General features: G+C 39.0%; 2 long non-coding RNA genes across 2 annotated transcripts; both read right to left on the bottom strand.

The window, feature by feature from the left end:
- Positions 1–608: 608 nt before the first annotated feature.
- LOC143718519 (uncharacterized) lies at positions 609–1,911 on the bottom strand. The gene is made up of 3 exons (XR_013196423.1): positions 1,751–1,911; positions 1,578–1,667; positions 609–877 (listed from the first exon to the last, which is right to left on the bottom strand). It is a non-coding gene; the product is annotated as an uncharacterized LOC143718519 (long non-coding RNA).
- Positions 1,912–2,234: 323 nt separating this feature from the next.
- On the bottom strand, positions 2,235–7,210 carry LOC143718516 (uncharacterized). The gene is made up of 3 exons (XR_013196422.1): positions 7,172–7,210; positions 2,548–2,712; positions 2,235–2,378 (listed from the first exon to the last, which is right to left on the bottom strand). It is a non-coding gene; the product is annotated as an uncharacterized LOC143718516 (long non-coding RNA).
- Between the last annotated feature and the right edge of the window lie 12,648 nt (positions 7,211–19,858).

Genomic DNA, 19,858 nt, shown 5'->3' with positions numbered 1-19,858 from the left:
TGAGGTTAGGTTGACTGATGATCACTGCAGGAAACATCTCACCTTCTATATGCGCGTGGACACCCCTCTGCTTGTAATATCCCCATTAGGTCACCCAAAGCTGTACTGAACACTATTCATATTCACCCAATAGAAAATACATTCCTTTAAAAGCATTAGCTTTTTTCCTTACACAACACTGAAATATTGAACAGGTTTTAAATGTAAACATTTAAAAAACCTTTTAACATTAATCTCACAGATCCAGCTGACTTATACCAAAAGCTGTGCTGAACCCCAAACACAAACAAACTAAAACTTCAGACTGCAGCTGGTTGTTTTCAAATATTTGAAACTTGAATACAGTATACGTTGACCCCATTATTTGAACAATATTCAGCATTAAATTTATTCAGTCCAACAAAAGTAAATGTATCAAGTCCAACAAAAAAATCAGGTCTCCTATCCTTTTTGCTTAAGTGCTTTTGCCTTCAACTTTGGTATGCATGTCAACAGAAACAAATGAAAAAAAAAATTAAATCCAATCCTATTCTCGGGTGGGGTATGGTTAACAAATTATACCTCAGGAGCTTGTTTCGGATGCCGTGGACTCTGGCAGAGGCTTGATCTGGTTTGATCTTCATCACTACCCTCTGAAGGAACTCAAAGGAATACTTCATGGCCGTGGATACTCAAGGTTAACGCAGTAGATGGTCCCCAAAAGCATGGCAAAGCTGGATGGCACATCCTTGAAGTTGTGAACCACAACAGTCCCCTCAACCACAACTGCCACATTGAAGACCTCACGTGGAAAGGCATCCTGGTTGTCACCTTCATAGCCTATCAACAGGCCAAGTTGCATCCCCTCCATGGCTGCAAGCATAGTCTCACCATAGGCCTTGAAAAGCAGAAAAAATGTTTGGGTCAAGAAGTACATGCTCTGCAAAGCTACTTAAGTCTCAGTGATCATAAACCTTGTTTTCAGGCTAATAAAATAATCTTCTTGGGCTTTCAGTTGTGAGTATGCATGTTTGTAGGTGCAATGTTGGAAGGTTGAAAACTTCAGTGTCCTCTCAGATCTGGGGAGGTGTATGTTGCACTGGGTCCTCTCCCCATCATTGTTCTACCCCTCCTTTCTCCTCCCCCAACATTGTGCTACCCCTCCCTCCTCCCATCAGGACTATTCCACCCAACCCTCGTCCTCCCCATCATTGTGCTATCCCTCCCTCCTCCCATCACGACTATTCCATCCAAACCCTCGTCCTCCCCATCACTATGCTGCCCCTCACTCCTCCCTGCATCATCACTATTTTGCTGCCACAGGACTTTATCAACACCCATGAGTGTATCTAATCCTATCTCTGTGTTAAAGGTTTGTGTGTGTGTGTGTGTGTGTGTGTGTGTGTGTGTGTGTGTGTAGTGAGGTGTGTGTGTGTGTAGTGGGGTGTGTGTGTGTGTGTGTGTGTGTGTGTGTGTGTGTGTGTGTGTGTGTGTGTGTGTGTGTGTGTGTGTGTGTGTGTGTGTGTGTGCGCGCAAGTGTATATGTGGGTGGGTGCGTTCATATATGGGCTGTTATGCATGACAGAAAAAGGTCTTACGTCACACATCCTGATGATGTCTGATGGCTCTTCTCTTAGGTGGTGTGGCAGACCCAGCAGAACAGCAGTCCTTCTCCTTTCGTTTGTGTCCTACAAGACAAAAATAAGCAGTGTTGAGATTTTATTGCAAACAGCTGGTGCCCAATTTTACAATTCTCAGCTCGTCTAATCACGTCTTTCTTCAGACAGTCCAAAATCGCTTTCAGTGCAGGCTTTTTTGCCGACTTGGTCGCAGCTTCGTACACTTCCAGCAGTCTTGGTACCAGGCCATCAAGTCCGTCAAGGAACGACTCGAGAAGGTCTGTGCTTACGACTTCTTTTGAACTCTGCCCGAACCTGAGGAGACAAAATAGACAAAAAGGTTAAGAAATTAGAGAAAAGATTTTCAAAGCATAGAGTCACAATTTAGTAATCTAAGGTTGTCTGTTGTCAAAGGCTTTCATCCACTCAGTAGTACTAAACACAATCCTCTCACTTATCTGTATGCACATTTACACCACCATTCGGACTAACAAAAAAAAACATTTCTGAACGGACCACAGTACAGTATCAGACATCTCTCTATAACTTCCTGGAGGGAAGCTCATACACTGATATCCAGTCATTGGATTAAGTGATTCATCTTAGGCTGAGTGTTGTCTATTGTTATACCTGTCTCTCACAGAACATGGCCGGCCATCTAGCTATGACATCCCCAATAAGAGGTTGATCGCCTACAATCTCCTTTCTGCGCTTGGAGAACGTGGCAGACATCAGCTCATCTATCTGCTGGTGATCTGGGTCTTTTTTCAGCACTTCCACCTGAATTGGATTGCACAAGTACAAAGGACACATACTAAGACAAAATAGTATGCTTCACAGACACAAAAGCAAAGTGTAGGCAGTTAGTATAATATAGGCAGGTATGTATGCAGTAATATTAGACGGGTATGATGTGTATGTGTGATGTGCATGTGTGTGTATGATGTACCTCCATCCTCCTCTGCTGTTGTTCCATGTCTTCATCACTCAGTCCTTCAGGGGGATCTGGACAGTAGTGGACCTCGCCCTTCTTTGACTTCTTCATACGTGGTCCCTTGGCTTCTTCTCCTTTTCTTTTGTTGACCCTCACCTCTGGGCATCCAGCTGCACTTAACTTCTGTCGATCGATAGTTTCCGAGCTTAAACTTCAGGCTGTGGAACCAGCCATACCAACCCTTTCCAGACCCTGACTCTTTTAGACTGGGATGCTTCTCCACAAGCGCTTTGGCAACATTCTCATAGTGTTGCCTCTCAGGATAAGGACTAATCTTTGACATGCTGTCTGCAAGTGTGTCCAGGATATCAGTTTTCATACCTTTAGGAATCACCAGCACAGAGCAATCTTTTGCATATCTTCCATTTGCTTCTTGCAGCATGAGTTCAACATCATGCGAGAACTCTGGAATCGGGAAGGGCTCAGGCCACTGCTGGGAGTCAGATTCCCCACTAGTGAGAGATGGAAGGCTGGCTGTATCCAATGTGGAATCAGCGCAAGCTGCATCAGCTGTGAACAACACTTTCAATGTTGCTCTTTCCTCAGGAAGGTCTCGGATGTCGGTCAAATTGGTCAGCTGATCCTTGAACGCAGGGTCCTCAAATTGTAAAATAAATCCACCTCTCAGGCCAAGGTTTGCACGCAACACCTGGCACAGTTCATCAACACTGGGGGGGTGATTTCCATGGAAAGGCGCCTGATATCCGTTTCAGAGAGGACAACTCGCAGCATTATCGTGGATTACTTTGGCCTGAAATTGGAGAAGAAAAAGGTTTAATACAATGTATACATACAAACAAATGGTTACTACTGAAAAGATTTGGAAAACACTTCAAGAGGGTTAATTCTTTTGGATCAGGCTGTTAAATTATATTTTGCAGGACACCCAACACCTGGGTTGCTCCTAGAGAGATCCTTTAAGAGATCATTGCAAGAGGGTTAATACGTCTACATCAGGGTAGAAAAACACAAACTTACAGCAGCCTTAATTCAGCAAGAATTTTCTAGGAGTGGTTAAGAGGCGACCCTGGACAAGGTATGACACAAGTGGCATTTAAGTCATTGAGATCCTCTGGTTTCACCAAGAGACACTCAGCAGGACTTTTCTTCACAAGATGGTAACTCCTCAAATGCTCCACATAGTAAGTCGAAAAAGGTTCAACGAAGAAACAAACATGATCAGCCAGCACAATGCATATTTCCTAAATCCTTGCGAAGTTGGGTAGTCCATTTGTACTTCCAACAGAAAGTATCATTCCCTTTGAATACTGCGTTCCATTTAAGAAGACATTAGGGGTCAGTCCAACTGTGTCAACATCACTGAATCTAGTCAAGATTGCTAGTCTAAGACCACCATCTAAGACTCCCAGGCACACATCAGTCACTTTTGATGTCTCAATCTCAGGCTTGAAAATGCTGGGCATTTCAAAATAATATGCCAGCATAAGTTGGTGTCTTGAGGCAAGGGTAAGCAGAATGTTTTTAAAGTTATTGGCATCACGCACTACCTTCTTAAAGAAAGAATGCTTAGCCTCAAACCTGATTGTCCAACACTCTATTAAGGGTCCAAATCTTTGAATAAGGCAAGGATAATGTTCAATAAAGTGATGTTTGGGGCGCAATTTGTAATCCAGGAAAACTGTCAGTAGTAACTGTCTATGATCCGATATTTTGGACTGCAAATAACACAGTGAGTCTTCAGTGTGATATGGAGTCGCTAAGAGCTCAACCAAGTCTTTCAGCTCAAGGATTACTTCCCATGTTTGATCCCCTTCTGGAACACGGTGGCCGATGATGAGGGTTAGGAAATGCACAAGACTCAAATTTCCATGGCCGTTACCACCTACAGTTCCACTCTTTTGAAAAGTTGAAGGAATTTTCTGAGGAGAATTTGTCTTATCCAAGAATTTAAAAGGGAAGCTCTGTATTTCACTATTAAGCCCTTCTAATGTGAAATACTTCTTTGAAATCAAATCTGCAAGGCACAGACTTAGTTCTACAGAGACAATCCCTTCCAGCACATCGTGTAAAAAATCAGGTGGATAGCCTGTGCATGTGTGAAAACCTGTCAGGCTGTTGAGAGGGCAGTCTCGTTTCACACCATCAACAGATGCAAGGTCCTTCTGCTTCAAGACATTTACAGCTTCATCAAATGATTCTGGTGACCTTAAAACAAAGTTCCCAGTTGTAACATCACACGTTTGTATGTCTTGACGACTAACTAGACAAAACCTACAAAACTTCTCAACATTGAAAGACTCTTGGAATCCACCTAAGGAATGTGCTGCCAAGTTGTCAGCAACAATGAACAAGATGGTGCCTTTAACATTACACCCTAGTTTCTCTACAAACACACCTACTGTTTCAAGACATTTAATATCTTCAATCAGTGGATTCAAAACACGATCATAACCATAAATCCTGACATGCTCAGCCTTGCACAGTAAAGCAAGGTAGATTGATGACAATGCTGACTTGTATCTAGAGGGTAAATTGCCAATAACCCAATACACACCACAGACTTTGTTTTTTTTTTATGTGCCCAAGGTATTGCAGATTTCAAAGTCGTCAATATACAAAGTAATAGCTACACTTAGTTCTTGACCTGAGAGAATTCCATTCAATTTATAGAAATCACCATCCAGAAAAGACACGTGTAGTAGCCAGTCTGTTCAACAGGTTTGTTTATCCCCAGTGCTTGCAATACCTCTTCTTTTTTAAGAAGATCTGAAAGTAACTTTAGAATAGGGATATAGATAACAGTATGAAACTTTTCTTGTCTGTTCAAAAGATATTCGACAGGTTCAATGACACTAAAGTTCTTTTTGTAATATAACTGTCTTTTGTAGTCTGTGCCTAAATATCCTTCTCTTGAAAGGAAATTAAGTGGGTTAGCACTTTGAAATAGTTCGGTCAAGGATGTCAAACATTCCTCAGATGTGCAATTATGCTTCTCCAAAACATTCTCAATTGACTCCCTAGTTATTTGTCCAGCACATTTTCCAATATCAAACAAATCATCCACAATTTCTTGAATCGCAGACTTTGACACATGAAGGACAGCTTGCAGTCGAAGGAAAAGGGATGCAATTCTGCGCTTAACTGACTTCTGTGTAGGCTGAGAGTCAGGTTCAGTCCCTGAAACATCTGGTGACTCTAAATCAAAGTTATCCTGTTCATCATTAACAAAAGCTTGACTTTGACAATGAATAATAAGTTCAGGTTTGAAATTATTGAATGTAGAAGAGTGATGATATCGGCTTCTGTGAGCAGTAAAAGTCGAGGCTTCTCTAGATGTAAAACAGCACCCCACAAATGGGCAATTTACAGTCTCTCTTTTTATCAAATGTCTCTTTAAATGAAGAAAATAATGTTTGATATTGCTTAGCGCTGAAAAAGTACAAAGTTCACAACGAAGTTTAGCAACGGGACTGGTTCCTTGTTTGTGGTCCGTCAAATGTTTTAAAAGTTCCACATGGGATTGAAAGACGGTAAGACAATTTGGGTAAATACAACTAAAACCTGTTCTTCCACGTCCATGCTTGTCCTTGTAATGATTCACTATACTCTTTTGAATGTACAAGGTAAAATTGCAAAACTTACAAGTCCACTTCATCAAATGAGTAGCTTAGCCTGGTAAATCATAAAACACCTGAAACACAAAACAGAAGAAAGTTTTAGCTGCTAAGTGATGTGAATTGCAAAAATGAACAAGAGCACATAGTTACGTCTGACTAACAAATTGGATGTATGAATTGTTGGATTGCTCTTTAGCACTAGCTAACGCGACCGATGTTCTGTTATAAGAATCAATAATTAGCTTGCAACCGAGCAGCTGCTAATAATCTGGCACTAAGTTAGTTTGTTAGTATCGCCGCCATGATCGACAGGCAGCTAACGCTACTCAGCTCACACTGCCAAGCGGACCCCAGCAAGAACTTTCTATTCATCAAAAATTTTGAAAACAAATTGTACACAACTGTTTTCAACATTGATAGCAATAATGAATGTTTCTTGAGCATCAAAACATCATATTATACTGATTTCTGTAGGATAATGTGACACTGAAGACTGGAGTAATAATGCTGAAAATTCAGCTTTGATCACAGGAATAAATTACAGTTTAAAATATATTAAAATAGAAAACAGCTGTTTTAAATTGGAATAATATTTCACACTATTACTGTTTTTGTTTGTATTTTTAATCAAATAAATGCAGCCTTTGTGAGCAGGAGATACTTCTTTTAAAAACATAAAAAATCTGACTGACCCCAAAATTTGAACGGTAACGTTCGTGTATTTGGCCTTGACACACGGTCTATCAGAAATGGTGTTTTCTACAACAGTTAATAATGAAAACTGGTATCGTCTCAGATAAAGCTATATCAACCGTCTCGGACTGAACTAAAATACTGAACTGCTAGCAAACGTGTTCTAGGTAACGTTAACGGTCGCTGAAATGTGCCTCGCTTAAATGACGTCACAGTTGTTGCACATATCAAAAGGTAACGATAGCTAACGTTAATCACGTTATTGGCTTCATCAACGCACATTATTAATATCTACAAAACACAAACACTTACCAATAGCGAACTTGTTCACGCCAACCCGACTCGTCTTGTCTGACGAAAAAATTAGGCACCCAGACGATTGAAGTTTGATTGCTTGCTGACGCGTAAACGTGGCGCGTTCGTCTCGAGCGCGAGGCCTGGCTTCGTCGGAAGTCCCCCGCACATGCGCAACGAGCTGTCCTCCACTCAATCTGCAACACGCCAAAGACTTGTACCCCACTCAATTTAAAATGGCAAGTTCATTCAAGCACCTGGAATTTGTGATTCATTGAAGTAACTTATGAACCTAAATTGGAAGATTGAAAACTCAAACAATTGAGTTGAAATTTCACAACACATTATTTTATGTCTGAGTTAATGACATAAATAAGCTATCATAACTTTTTGGTCAGATCATTTTTTACAGTGTAAGTACTAAAAGGCTGTATCTGTACTCTACTAGAGTATTATTTTTTTCTCCTACTTCCACTTTAACTTCAGTACATATTTTCAATGAGTTTAAAATTTTTACTCCGATAAATTTTTTATGTGCTGCATCGTTACTCGTTCAATTATACAAATTTTACGAATCATTCCAAACCCACATAATCACTGCCAGAGTGGTAGATGGCTCTGTCACCAGGTTTGATGAAGCTGGCTCATCATTGAGCGAATCAAGCGATCAGGAAGACCGTGCGCGCTCCCGTTCTGCCTCTCGCTCTGCTGCCTGCCTCCATTGAGAACACTCGAGATTTGTTAGTTTGTTTCAAGATGGAAGAACCAGAAACACCACATTCAACTTTGAGTGATCGTGGCGGCGAGGAAGGAGACCCCTGGCCCTACTTAAAGTCCATGATTTCATTTGTCGGAGTGAAGGACAATTCATATAGAATGTGCGAGGACGCTGACGCACTGAACCGTTCTTTGTTTGTAATATTTCAAAGTTACTATTAGATTTAATGTTATACCTTGTCAAACTATACATCATTAAAAAGACATAATACTCAAGTTTCAGTATTTGACCACTATTTTATTCTGAGAAACTTATAGTGACAGTTGTTTCTTAATTTGTGTCAGGAGATATGTAATGAAAAAAATGTAATGAGTTGATTTATTTACATTTTTTTAGCTTCCAGGTCATTTGTTTTACTTGAAAGTTAGATGATTGGGTTCGGTTGTGTGTAATAAGTACATAAAATGTGGTTTAGTCAATAAAAATGTATATTAAATGTGAATTATGAACTGCATTTTCCCAGTCGACTTTCGCATCGAGCTGACAGTGAGCTCAAAAAGACTGGTTATTGGACGACCTTTTCCCAGTCGACTTTTGCATCTCCTTGACATGAAAGTGAGCTCAAAAATACTATAAATGGTCCCTGCACGGGTCAACCTTTGTCATTCTCCCTCATATTCCACAACACATTTTTACTGATTCACTTTTACACACACACACACACACACACACATTGCACCAGGTTCTCGACGCGTTCCTCACTACGTTGTTTGGAAAATATGGGAATGGAAGACTGCCCGCTTTGCCACAGGGAGGAGGAGGTGCGGGCCTGCAGCAACCCTGTCTGCCTGAGCTCAAAAAGCTGGTGGCTAATCTGAGCCGGGCCCTCGGAGGCGTGAGCCGCCACTTCCGCCGGTTGAGTAGATATACCGAGAGACACCTCTTCGCTCTCTTTGGACCCCAAAGTCCCCTGCCACCTCCCCTGGGTGAAAGGAGACCGACCCCAACCGCCGCCATCCCGACGAAATTTTCAGAAGAGGACACGGACACGAAGGAGTCCGCTTCAGTAAGTCCATCTTTTGGTGGGTCTGTTTAAGTTTGAGTGGGCGTGTTCGCTGACTCTTTGCCTTTCTCACTTTTTGCAGGAGGGGCCAGGGGACGCCGGTCCGGGGACGCAGAGGGACGCCATTGCGGAGAGTGATCTAACCCTGAGTCCCCTCTTTTGTGTCCAAATGAGATGGGTTTTTTTTATATGAGAGGCAGCGCAAACCACCCCAAAAATTGTTTTAGTTCCCTCATGTTTTCTCATGTAATGTGTTCGGTTTTCTAATAAATCTTTGAAACGTTCCATTTGTCTTGTCTTTTCTTATGCTAATTGGTGGACCTACGACCTCTTTCAGGGGTCGAAAGTTCGAAAAAGGGTGAAAAACACATGTTTGTATTTTACACTGAATAAGGTCCAGGAAGGTACAAGAGAGATTGTCAACTGTTACAACCATACAACTGTTCACTAACAGAAGATTGTCTTGGACTCATGCTGCATACGCAATGAGAATTATGCCTACTGTAAATATAGAGTTACAACAACGATTAGAGTTGTGTGCATACAATACCGCGTGACCATTCACACGTTTGCCCAGTGGTAGGCTACAATTTATCTCCATAAATATTATTTTCTCAATTCTGCGCATATATTTTCACTTACTTACATCAGTTGCTCGATCAATATTATCAACACATATTTTACATACATGCTTTCTTTGCATCAATTATCTTTATAGATAATAAAAAAACGGTGGAAAAAAATCGTAATAATTGCGATTAATTTGCATTTTAACTGTAGTTAACACAAACAATTTAATATAGCTAAGTTTGTGTATATTTTACTTTTTGGCTTTTGCTGCCAAAACAGCCCTATTTAAATACACAATTATTTTTACGGCGCACAGTTCACGTTGAGCTTTATCTCTGACGGACCGATGAAGGAGCTGTGAGTCTCACTTGGTTTGAGTTTCCCGTGTTGAACTGCATCATATCGCCGGGATGATAATCCTCAGATATAAAGTGAACGCTACATAACACCGTGTGTTTGAAGCAGAAGCAGAAGTGAAGTCCGTCTCTTCACTCGCAAAAAACACACAGACACGGAAGATATCATAACCAGGGGCTTGTCCAGGATTTTATATTTTGGGTGGCAAGAGCAAATTAAGGAGTGGCAACTAGTCTTCCTATAGTATATGTAAAAAAAAAATTTTATACCTGTTATGAGGGACATATGCTTATTTTCAAGAATTGCTGATGCTCACAGAGGGCTATTTCAGAGGGCTAACAGTAAATTTTAAACTATCAGCCATTTCAACTGAAAGATGAAGGATGTAATACTAATGTTGTCCACTAGAAGGATATGCAAGATAAGAAATCTTTAAAGTATAATCGTTTTGTACTGTATATGTTTTCAACATTGTGTGTGTGTGTGTGTGTGTGTGTGTGTGTGTGTGTGTGTGTGTGTGTGTGTGTGTGTGTGTGTGTGTGTGTGTGTGTGTGTGTGTGTGTGTGTGTGTGTGTGTGTGTGTGTGTGTGTGTGTGTGTGTGTGTGTGTGTGTGTGTGTGTGTGTGTGTGTGTGTGTGTGTGTGTGTGTGTGTGTGTGTGTGTGTGTGTGTTCTCATGGAATAATGACCTTGCTGTAGTGGAAATTACTGGAAACAAACAAAAATAAATGTATTAATTTGTACACAAAAGGGTATTTATTTATTTATTTATTCACATTGATCAAAAAGATAAGGAATCCAGAATATTTTGATTACCAAAAAATAAAACATAAATACTGAGCCCCAAAAGAGATGCATAATCTGTAAGATGCAATAGATATACTACTGTAACTGATTATGTGAATCTAATTACACTAGTCACACAAATAGTCAAACATGTATGGCAGTAGCCATTAACTCATTATCTGTAAAATAAATCAGAAGAGCTGAATTCGCCATTTACCATGTTGTGCACAAAACCGTTTTAATAAAAGCATCCATGTCTACAGCATTTGAACGCTCAGACTCAATACTCAGTATTGACAAATTGCTTAGTCTACTATCTGACATAGGGGAGAGCAAGTAAGTTTTTGCAAGTTTCAGTGTATCCATTTATCCATTATCAATTGCTGTTTATGCTGAATGTAATAAAATCAGAATCATTCTCGTGTTTCTCCTTGTTATTTTTGGTCAATGAAGTTTTAATCAGGCTACTTGTCTGGTCAGGCAAGTCAATTTCTCTTTCACTTGCGGATTTTTCACAAAAAAATCCACTTGTGTCACTGACAAGCATTAGTAGTAACGAGCTAACATTAGTGCATTGATTGAAAATAACTCATTGTAACATATCCACAAGTAGCCTACAACTCAGGTAACTTATTTAAATGAATGAGATATAGACACATGATTGACTTTACCTGCTTCTGTGCATCAAAATGAGAAATAAAACTAAACTTCTAGCTTCAGCTTGGTCATGTGGTATTTTTGGTGGAAAAGGTTAAGGGGTGGGGGAGGGGATGGGGGAGGGGTGAAGGCCAGTGACATATGACAATCGAACACTGTCCTAATCAATATTATATAGCTCGTGCATACATTTTGTTGCTCTGCAATTTTAATATTAGCTTAGGCTAATAATTGCTTTGATAGCCTACATTTAGCCTACATTTTCATAGCAATTATTCATTAATCCGCAATCAAGTCTGTTGTTAAAATAATCTCGGAGATGTTACAACTAACTGTGCGTTCACACCGCCGCCGTGCCAGCGATGCTGTGGAAAGATTCGTGGACGCTCTGATGCTCTGACGTAGATCGAATGCTTGGTCTTTTTTTAAACTTAATTTAAAGGTGCCGCAAAGCAAACAAGGATGTCTATCGTTATTTTTGCAGAAAATTGATCGATGGAAAGAACTTAACAATTACATTGACATGTTTGCTAACGAAACCAATTAACCAATTAAAAGCCACGTGTGTGGTGTGGCTTTTGTGTTCATGGTTAAGTTCTATTCTAATTTACATTCCCGCAGAAAAAAAATCTTGCCTATAAATATTGTTGCGTGCCTTCTTATTCAATTCAAATGATCAACCTCTCCTCTATTTTGCTTGGGAACTAATGTGATCGGAGCCAAAGTTTACAGGAATGCGTTCTCTGGAATCCTCTCAAACGGAGCACTTCTACATTCCGATTCGTTACCGCCAGTTGCCGCCGAACCGCGTCGTAGCTTGTTACCACAAAGTTGACCAGATTTCAACTCTCCTCGCCACTCTCACCATCCAAGAAATGCAGAAATGCACTTTATCTACATGAAGACAACAGATTTAAATGAAACTATAGTGAATTATAGATCATATTTGATGTGCTTTCCGTGACCCAATCGATCAAAGATTAACTTTTTTTAAAATAATAGCTGATGGAGGGGAAGGTAAGCCGACGCCCCTCCATTAACCAAAACCGAAAATTGTTTGTACATTACATCAGTGGCAAAGCTAATTTTTAGGGTGGCAGCTGCAACCCTTGTGGCCACGCCCCTGATCATAACACCGTCCTTGTTCTTGTTCGGAAAACTGTGGACTCGATGTCCTGACAGGCAACCTCCACAAACACAATAATTTACCATGACGATGATAAATTGAAACAAAAACTACCGAAAACCCACTGAATCACGACCGCTCTCACTGAATACCAATGAGTCTGACAGACTCTGTGCTGAGCCAACGGCTCCTTCTCGTGACGTAATATAATGAGTTTTTATTTTTTAAGAAGCAGTTTTTAAAAACGGTCAAGGAAACTCACCTTTTCTGCTAAATTTATCCCCTCATGTCTTGTAAAACAATTTCAATCCTGCATTCACTTTTTTCATATGGTATTTTCATACAAAGTTATAATAAATTTGGGGGGGAAAACTGCAATATGACTTTTAACATTTCCATTGTTTCTGCTATAATAAATGAGGTTACATTAACATCAAATGGAGACTTTTTCTCGATTCTCCTGCTTCTCACACACTTCTCCTGAGACAAAAACTCTTAACACACTCTCATGTCTCGTCTAAAGTTTCAGAAGAGATCAACAACATCACACACTGTGCTCAGACTTTCCTCCTTAGCTAGAGACAGTAGTGTTCACTTTATCACTTTATTCACTAATTACAGCACTTTTGTGGATAGAAACTTTGATAACACTTTATTTTACAGTGTCATTATAACACATTACATACAGTTACTGTAGTAATAACTATAAATTATGCATAATTACATGCAATTAACCCTAAACTAAGCCCTCATCATAACCCTAAAGTAAGTACATGTAGTTAATCATTATTACTCTGGACTTAAATGTATAATTACACTGTAATACTGACACCTTAAAATAAAGTGTAAACTAAACCTTTACCAGTTCTGTCAAAATAAAAGCTTGAGGCACAAACGTCTGAAGATTTGGAAATGAAGAATGTTAAACACAAATATTAGTAGTTAAAACAAATATATGTTTTAATTTGACAGTACAATTGTATTCCTGCAACAGTATTTCATTTCTGTTTTAAGTTTATAATCTTAATAGAGATAAGGAAGTAAAGAGAGAATTTTACAATAAAGTTAAAATAATATTCACAGTTCGAGCTAATCCAACACAATATTGATCTGTTTGCTGGGTGAGATTTGGCACAAGCTTTTTTTCTTTATCTTTTAACAAATATTTATAAAGAATATAAAGAAATATTTATAAAGAATTTTATATTTAGAACGAACTTATATTCTTTTAAACAATCTTGATAAATGTCTGTATATCAACACAATATATTTTTTGTAAATATATTTTTTTTAATCCTAATTCTGCAAATAAGCTATATACTTAGATTTCATTAAAATATTTAACACTTGTTTATTTGTCATTAGGACTTGTAATCCAAAAGTGCATGTATTTGGAGAAATATTGATATATTTACATTTACTTAAGTCGAATCATAATTTATGATAATTTTCCACTGATGGATTGGATCCAATGAGCATTACCGGTTTCTCTTGTTTTTACTTTCTCGATCACTGTTATGATCATTCGCTGCTCACGCCACTCATAATAACGTATTCATAACCCGTTCAATCTCTTCCAGTGACGCTCCATTACACTTCCACGTTCTGTATCCGTTCACAATAAACACAGAGACATGTTTCTATACATGAAACATGAAGCTAATAAACACTGTTAATGATTTCCTTGTATTTTTACAGGTAAGGTACTGGCAGACAGTTGCCATCAAGTTGCTATATTTTGATTTACAGTAATTGCAAGTTACAGCATTTTACTGTATTTTTTAAATGTTATCTATTTCTACTGTATTTTACAATACTGTAATATCTATATTGATACATTACTGCTAATAATGATACATAACTGATAATGATATATAATATATAGTTAGTAAAATACATAAGTCTATAGTTGGTAATGTTATAATTAAAAAAATATTTAATAATATATTTAAACTTCAAAAAATGTCTGTAGTGTTTGTAAATTCATTTCTGAAGATGAACAAAAGTCTCACCCGTTCGGAACGACATGAGGATGAGTAAAAGATGACAGGATTTTAACTTGGGTCGCTTTAACTATGTAAGAAATAAAATTGTGTTAAATAATAATTTATCTTGCATGTTTTTTGTTATTTTTTTATATATATTTTTATTGAAGGAAGAACAGAATGACGTAACATAGAAAAAGTTAACAATGCTCCTTGTTTTTAAAATTTTCCCCCTTTTCCACAACCCACCCACTGAACAAAGAAATAAAAATAATAATAATAATAATTATAAACAATAATAATAATAAAATATATAAACAATGTATAAAAAAATAAATAAATAAATAAATAAAAATGGAAAAACAGAATCTCAAAGATGTTATATTACAAAAACTGAGGAAATAATTGACATCTTCGTTAGCCCATTGTATCGAATTGCGTTATCCGTTCCACTGTGCACGGGCCATTTAATAACAATATTAGTTTTAGTTTTTGGGAAGAGTTACGTCCTTTTCAAAATATGAAATCATTGGGGTCCATATTGAATAAAAACGTTTGGTGGATCCTCTAAGAGAGTACTTAATTTTCTCCAGTTTCAGAAACAGCATCACATCACTAAGCCAGAGTGAAACAAAAGGTGGTTTACTTGATTTCCAATCAAGTAATATTCTTCTCCAAGCCAAAAGACATGCAAAAGCGCATGCGTCTTGACAATTTTTGGATATGACCACACCTTGTACAGGTACTCCAAAGACAGCCATCTCAAAACTAGGCCTGATATCCTTAACATATGCCTCAGACAAAATTTTAAATATAGCTGTCCAGTAATCCAGCAGTCTGGGACAAGCCCAAAACATATGAGCAAGGTCTGCTTTAACAGAGCGACAGCGTTCACATGTATCATCTACATTTGCGTATATCTTGGACAGCCTAACCTTGCTGTAATGAAGTCTATGAAAGACCTTGTACTGGATTAAACCCAAGCGAGTACAGGAGGTTGTTCCATTCACTCTGAATAATGCATTATTCCATGTTTCCTCTGAAATATCCACTGCCAAATCTTTTGACATTAAAGTATTATATACATTAGAAATTACACCTTTCAAATGTAAGGGAATGTTTAAAATTGCATCCAACCCTGTACTGGGAGGAATGGATGGATATGTGGAACAATGATTTTGGATTAGATGACGAACCTGAAAATATCTAAACAGATGTGATCTTGGCAGATTATATTTTGAGGAGAGATTGGAAAAAGGGGTGAAAAAATCATCAATAAAAAGATCGCTAAATTTGACAAGACCTGCCTGTTGCCATTGACTGAAGACTGAATCCAATTGAGCTGGAAGGAATAGGTGATTCTTGCATATAGGGCTGGCTATGGAGAAGTCTTTGAAACCAAAACATTGTCTAAATTGAAACCAAATCTTACAGTACAGGAGTTTGCCTCTGAAATACACCAGGCATCTTTGGGGTTCTGAAGCCAATAAAGTACTTTTGAGATATTTGCAGCCCAATAATTATACCTGAAATTAGGAAGCGCTAATCCGCCTTGATATTTCTGTCTTTGGAGAAATTCATTCCTAATCCTAGGTGTTTTCCCACCCCATATAAATGATGAAATAAGTCTAAGTTCTGAAAAAAGGATTTTGTTAAAAATATTGGAATGCACTGAAACAAGTACAAGAACATTGGTAAGATGTTCATTTTTACACAATTAATTCTACCTGCAAGAGAGAGAAATAGGAAATTCCATTTTTTGAGGTCTAGCTTTAACTTGTCGATTAGAGGAGCAAAGTTCTCTTTGTAAAGGTTAGGGAATCCCTGTGTGATGTTTATCCCTAGATATCTAAAACCCGATATAGACAATTGAAAAGGTATATCGGTATTCGAAATATGTAGGCCCTTATTATTTATGGGGAAACAAACACTTTTCGAAAAATTCAGTTCATAGCCTGAGAAAGTTCCAAATTGTTTCAATATTTTTACTACCCTTGGAATACCCCAGATCTCATCTGAAATATACAACAGCATATCATCGGTATATAAGGATACTCTGTTCTATGCCCATACTGCTAATGCCAGTAAAATGCTGTGAATGTCCTAATGCTATAGATAGGGGTTCGATGGCTAAAGTAAAAAGTAAATGGCTAAGAGGGCATCCTTGTCTTGTACCCCGTGATAGGGGAAAATACTTTGTACATACTCTATTTGTAATTACAGATGCTTTAGGGGAAAAGTATAATAATTAATCAATGAGAGAAGAGATGTACCAAATCCAAATCTTTCCAGCACAGAGAATAAATATTTCCACTCCACCCTGTCGAATGCTTTTTCAGCATCTAACGAGATGACTACCTGAGGGACAGGGTCCTGAGAAAGTTTAGACGAGTGTATTACCCCTAACAATCTCCGGATATTACTAAAAGAATGTCGACCTCTGACAAAACCGGTTTGGTCTTTTGAAATCAAGTTCTCTATTACTGTATCTAAACGTAAAGCAAGGGTTTTTGCCAAAATTTTTACATCAGAGTTTAACCCATTTGTGCCGGATGCTGCGCGCCGCAACATTACATCTACCGCCGGTTACTGCGTTGCGCAACTCTGAACCTCCTGCCGGCTGCTGCGTGGCGCAGCATTTTGTATTAGTCATGCTTTTCATGACACGTGCAGCATAGAACGCACTGTCATTGGTTCTAATACACATGAGGTGGGTCTTGTTGATTGTTTAAAGACCACGTGACCACCCAAATGTACTGTGGTTTGCTGAAAATCACGCCAATCAATCAGACATACACGTGCATTTGTTTTGGATTTTTTTCGGAGACGCAAGCGGGAAAATGGCAACGACAGAGGAGGATTTTGACAGCGAGGGCAGTGACATTGAGTTAGAAGATAGTGAGGAGTTTGAGAGGGAGGAGGTGGTAGAAGATGATTACATGCCGGATGATCCTTTGGATAGAGCACAGGAGTGGGATTTGTGGGACACCGAAGGAGAGGAGGAGGAGGATGGCTTTTACGGATTCCAGATAGATTGGAGAACCGAAGGTTACCAGCCACGCAAGGCGAAGCAGTTCACCCGCAAACCGGGGGTGAAACAGCCGATCCCCGCGGATGCTAGCCCCCTTGATGTCTTTTCACGTATTTTTACTGATGAGCTTTGGGACATGTTGGTGACGGAAACTAATAGATATGCCGAACAGACGCGCGGTCAGACCCCCACCAACTCGAAGTGGAACCCTGTCTCCAAAACGGAGATGAAGACATTTGTCGGGCTGTGTCTAGCCTTCGGTATTTTGAAGCTGCCAGCACGCAGGGATTTCTGGAGGCAGACAAAATGGTTGTACCAGACCAACGTCCCCAAGGCCATGGCAAGGGACCGCTTCGACATGATCTGGAGGTAATGATTTGTGTTTTGTTTTCTTTTTTATAATGAATAACTACCATAATAAATAATAAAATAATTGCATAGTGAATAAATAGCATAATAAATAATAATACAATAATGGCATAATGAATAAATAGCATAATAAATAATAATACAATAATTACATAGTGAATAAATAGCATAATAAATAATAATACAATAATTGCATAATAAATAAATAGCATAATAAATAATAATACAATAATGGCATAATGAATAAATAGCATAATAAATAATAATACAATAATTGCATAATGAATAAATAGCATAATAAATAATAATGCAATAATGGCATAATGAATAAATAGCATAATAAATAATAATGCAATAATGGCATAATGAATAAATAGCATAATGAATGATACAATAATGGTATAATGAATAAATAGCATAATAAATAATAATACAATAATGGCATAATGAATAAATAGCATAATGAATAATACAATAATGGCATAATGAATAAATAGCATAATGAATAATACAATAATGGTATAATGAATAAATAGCATAATAAATAATAAAACAATGGCATAATGAATAAATAACATAAATAATAATACAATAATGGCATAATGAATAAATAGCATAATAAATAATACAATAATGGCATAATGAATAAATAGCATAATAAATGGTCATATAATTATGGCATAAGGAATAAGTAACAATAAATATAAACACTATAAATGTATACAAAAAAATAATACATATAAATAAATAAAAACAATGATGGCAAAAAATGTTCAGATATCTCCATCTCCAAGATAACATGGACTCTGCCGTGGACAAAACGGACAAGCTCTGGAAGATACGACAGTGGATGGACCTCCTCCTGGTTAGATTCCAGGCGCTCTATGAAGTAAATGGCTTCGTGACCGTGGATGAGTCCATGGTGAAGTTCAAGGGACGCCTGGGCTTCCGGCAGTACCTCCCCATGAAGCCGGTGAAGTGGGGAATAAAGGTGTGGGTCATGGCGGAGAGCAAAACAGGCTACGTCACCCATTTTCAGGTGTACACGGGTGCCATTCAGGGTAAGACGGAGAAAGACCTGGCTCACCGGATAGTGTCAGACCTGGTGACCCCTTATTACGGGTCCAACCTATCCGTTTACATGGACAACTTTTACACCAGTGTGAAGTTGATGGTGGACCTCAAGGTCAGGGGGGTGCAAGCCTGTGGAACGGTGCGTGCCAACAGGAAGGACCTCCCCAAGAATAAGCAGCTCACAAAGAAGGCTGAGTTGAACAAGCATGAGTTAAATGTGGCGCAGCGGGATGAATTGACCTTCTGCGTCTGGCAAGACACCAAGACTGTGATGGTCCTCTCCAACTACCATGACCCGACAGCTCATGGGTTAGTGAGGAGGAAGGCCAATGGTCAACGTCAGACGGAGGTTCGGGTGCCAGCATGCCTTGCTGACTATCAGCAACATATGAAAGGAGTTGATCTTCTGGACCAGATGGTGGGGTACTACCAGATCCATCATCGGTCTACGAAGTGGTGGAGGAGGCTGTTCTTTTACTTTGTTACGGTGGCGTGCTACAATGCCTTTGTGGCTGCTAAGTCTGTTGGAGGAGCCAAGTGGAAGTACAGGAGGGGCGGCTACAAGGACTGGCTGGAGGATCTGACCCAGGAGCTGATCGTCCCTGTCACTGCGAGAAGTGCTCCTAATGTACTCCCCACCAGCCCAACTGGAGCTTCTGCTGAGCATGACCTGGTCCAGATCAACAACAAGAGGAAGACCTGCAGGGAGTGTTCTCTGAAGCACTGCAGCACCAACGTGCGTCCTGGGTCAACTCTGATGGGGTGCAGGCAGTGTAACCTTCCTCTGCATCGTGAATGCTTCATGTACCACGTCGTTCGCCACAATTGATTTTATCTGACCGTGTGCGTACGTGTGTCAGTCACTGAGACTGTTCCCAGTTCTACCTCAGGACTTCCCCTCCTCTCTCTTATAACAAGATGCCTTGTTCAGTGTGTTGGGATGTTTAAAATATTATTTGTTATATT

Source organism: Siphateles boraxobius, unplaced genomic scaffold (genome assembly GCF_051911475.1).
Source record: "Siphateles boraxobius isolate OS27281-9 unplaced genomic scaffold, OSU_SipBor_1 61, whole genome shotgun sequence".
NCBI classification, from domain to species: Eukaryota; Metazoa; Chordata; class Actinopteri; order Cypriniformes; family Leuciscidae; genus Siphateles; species Siphateles boraxobius.
Note: the sequence above shows the minus strand (reverse complement) of the source record. Positions and strands in the feature narration are given on the sequence as shown.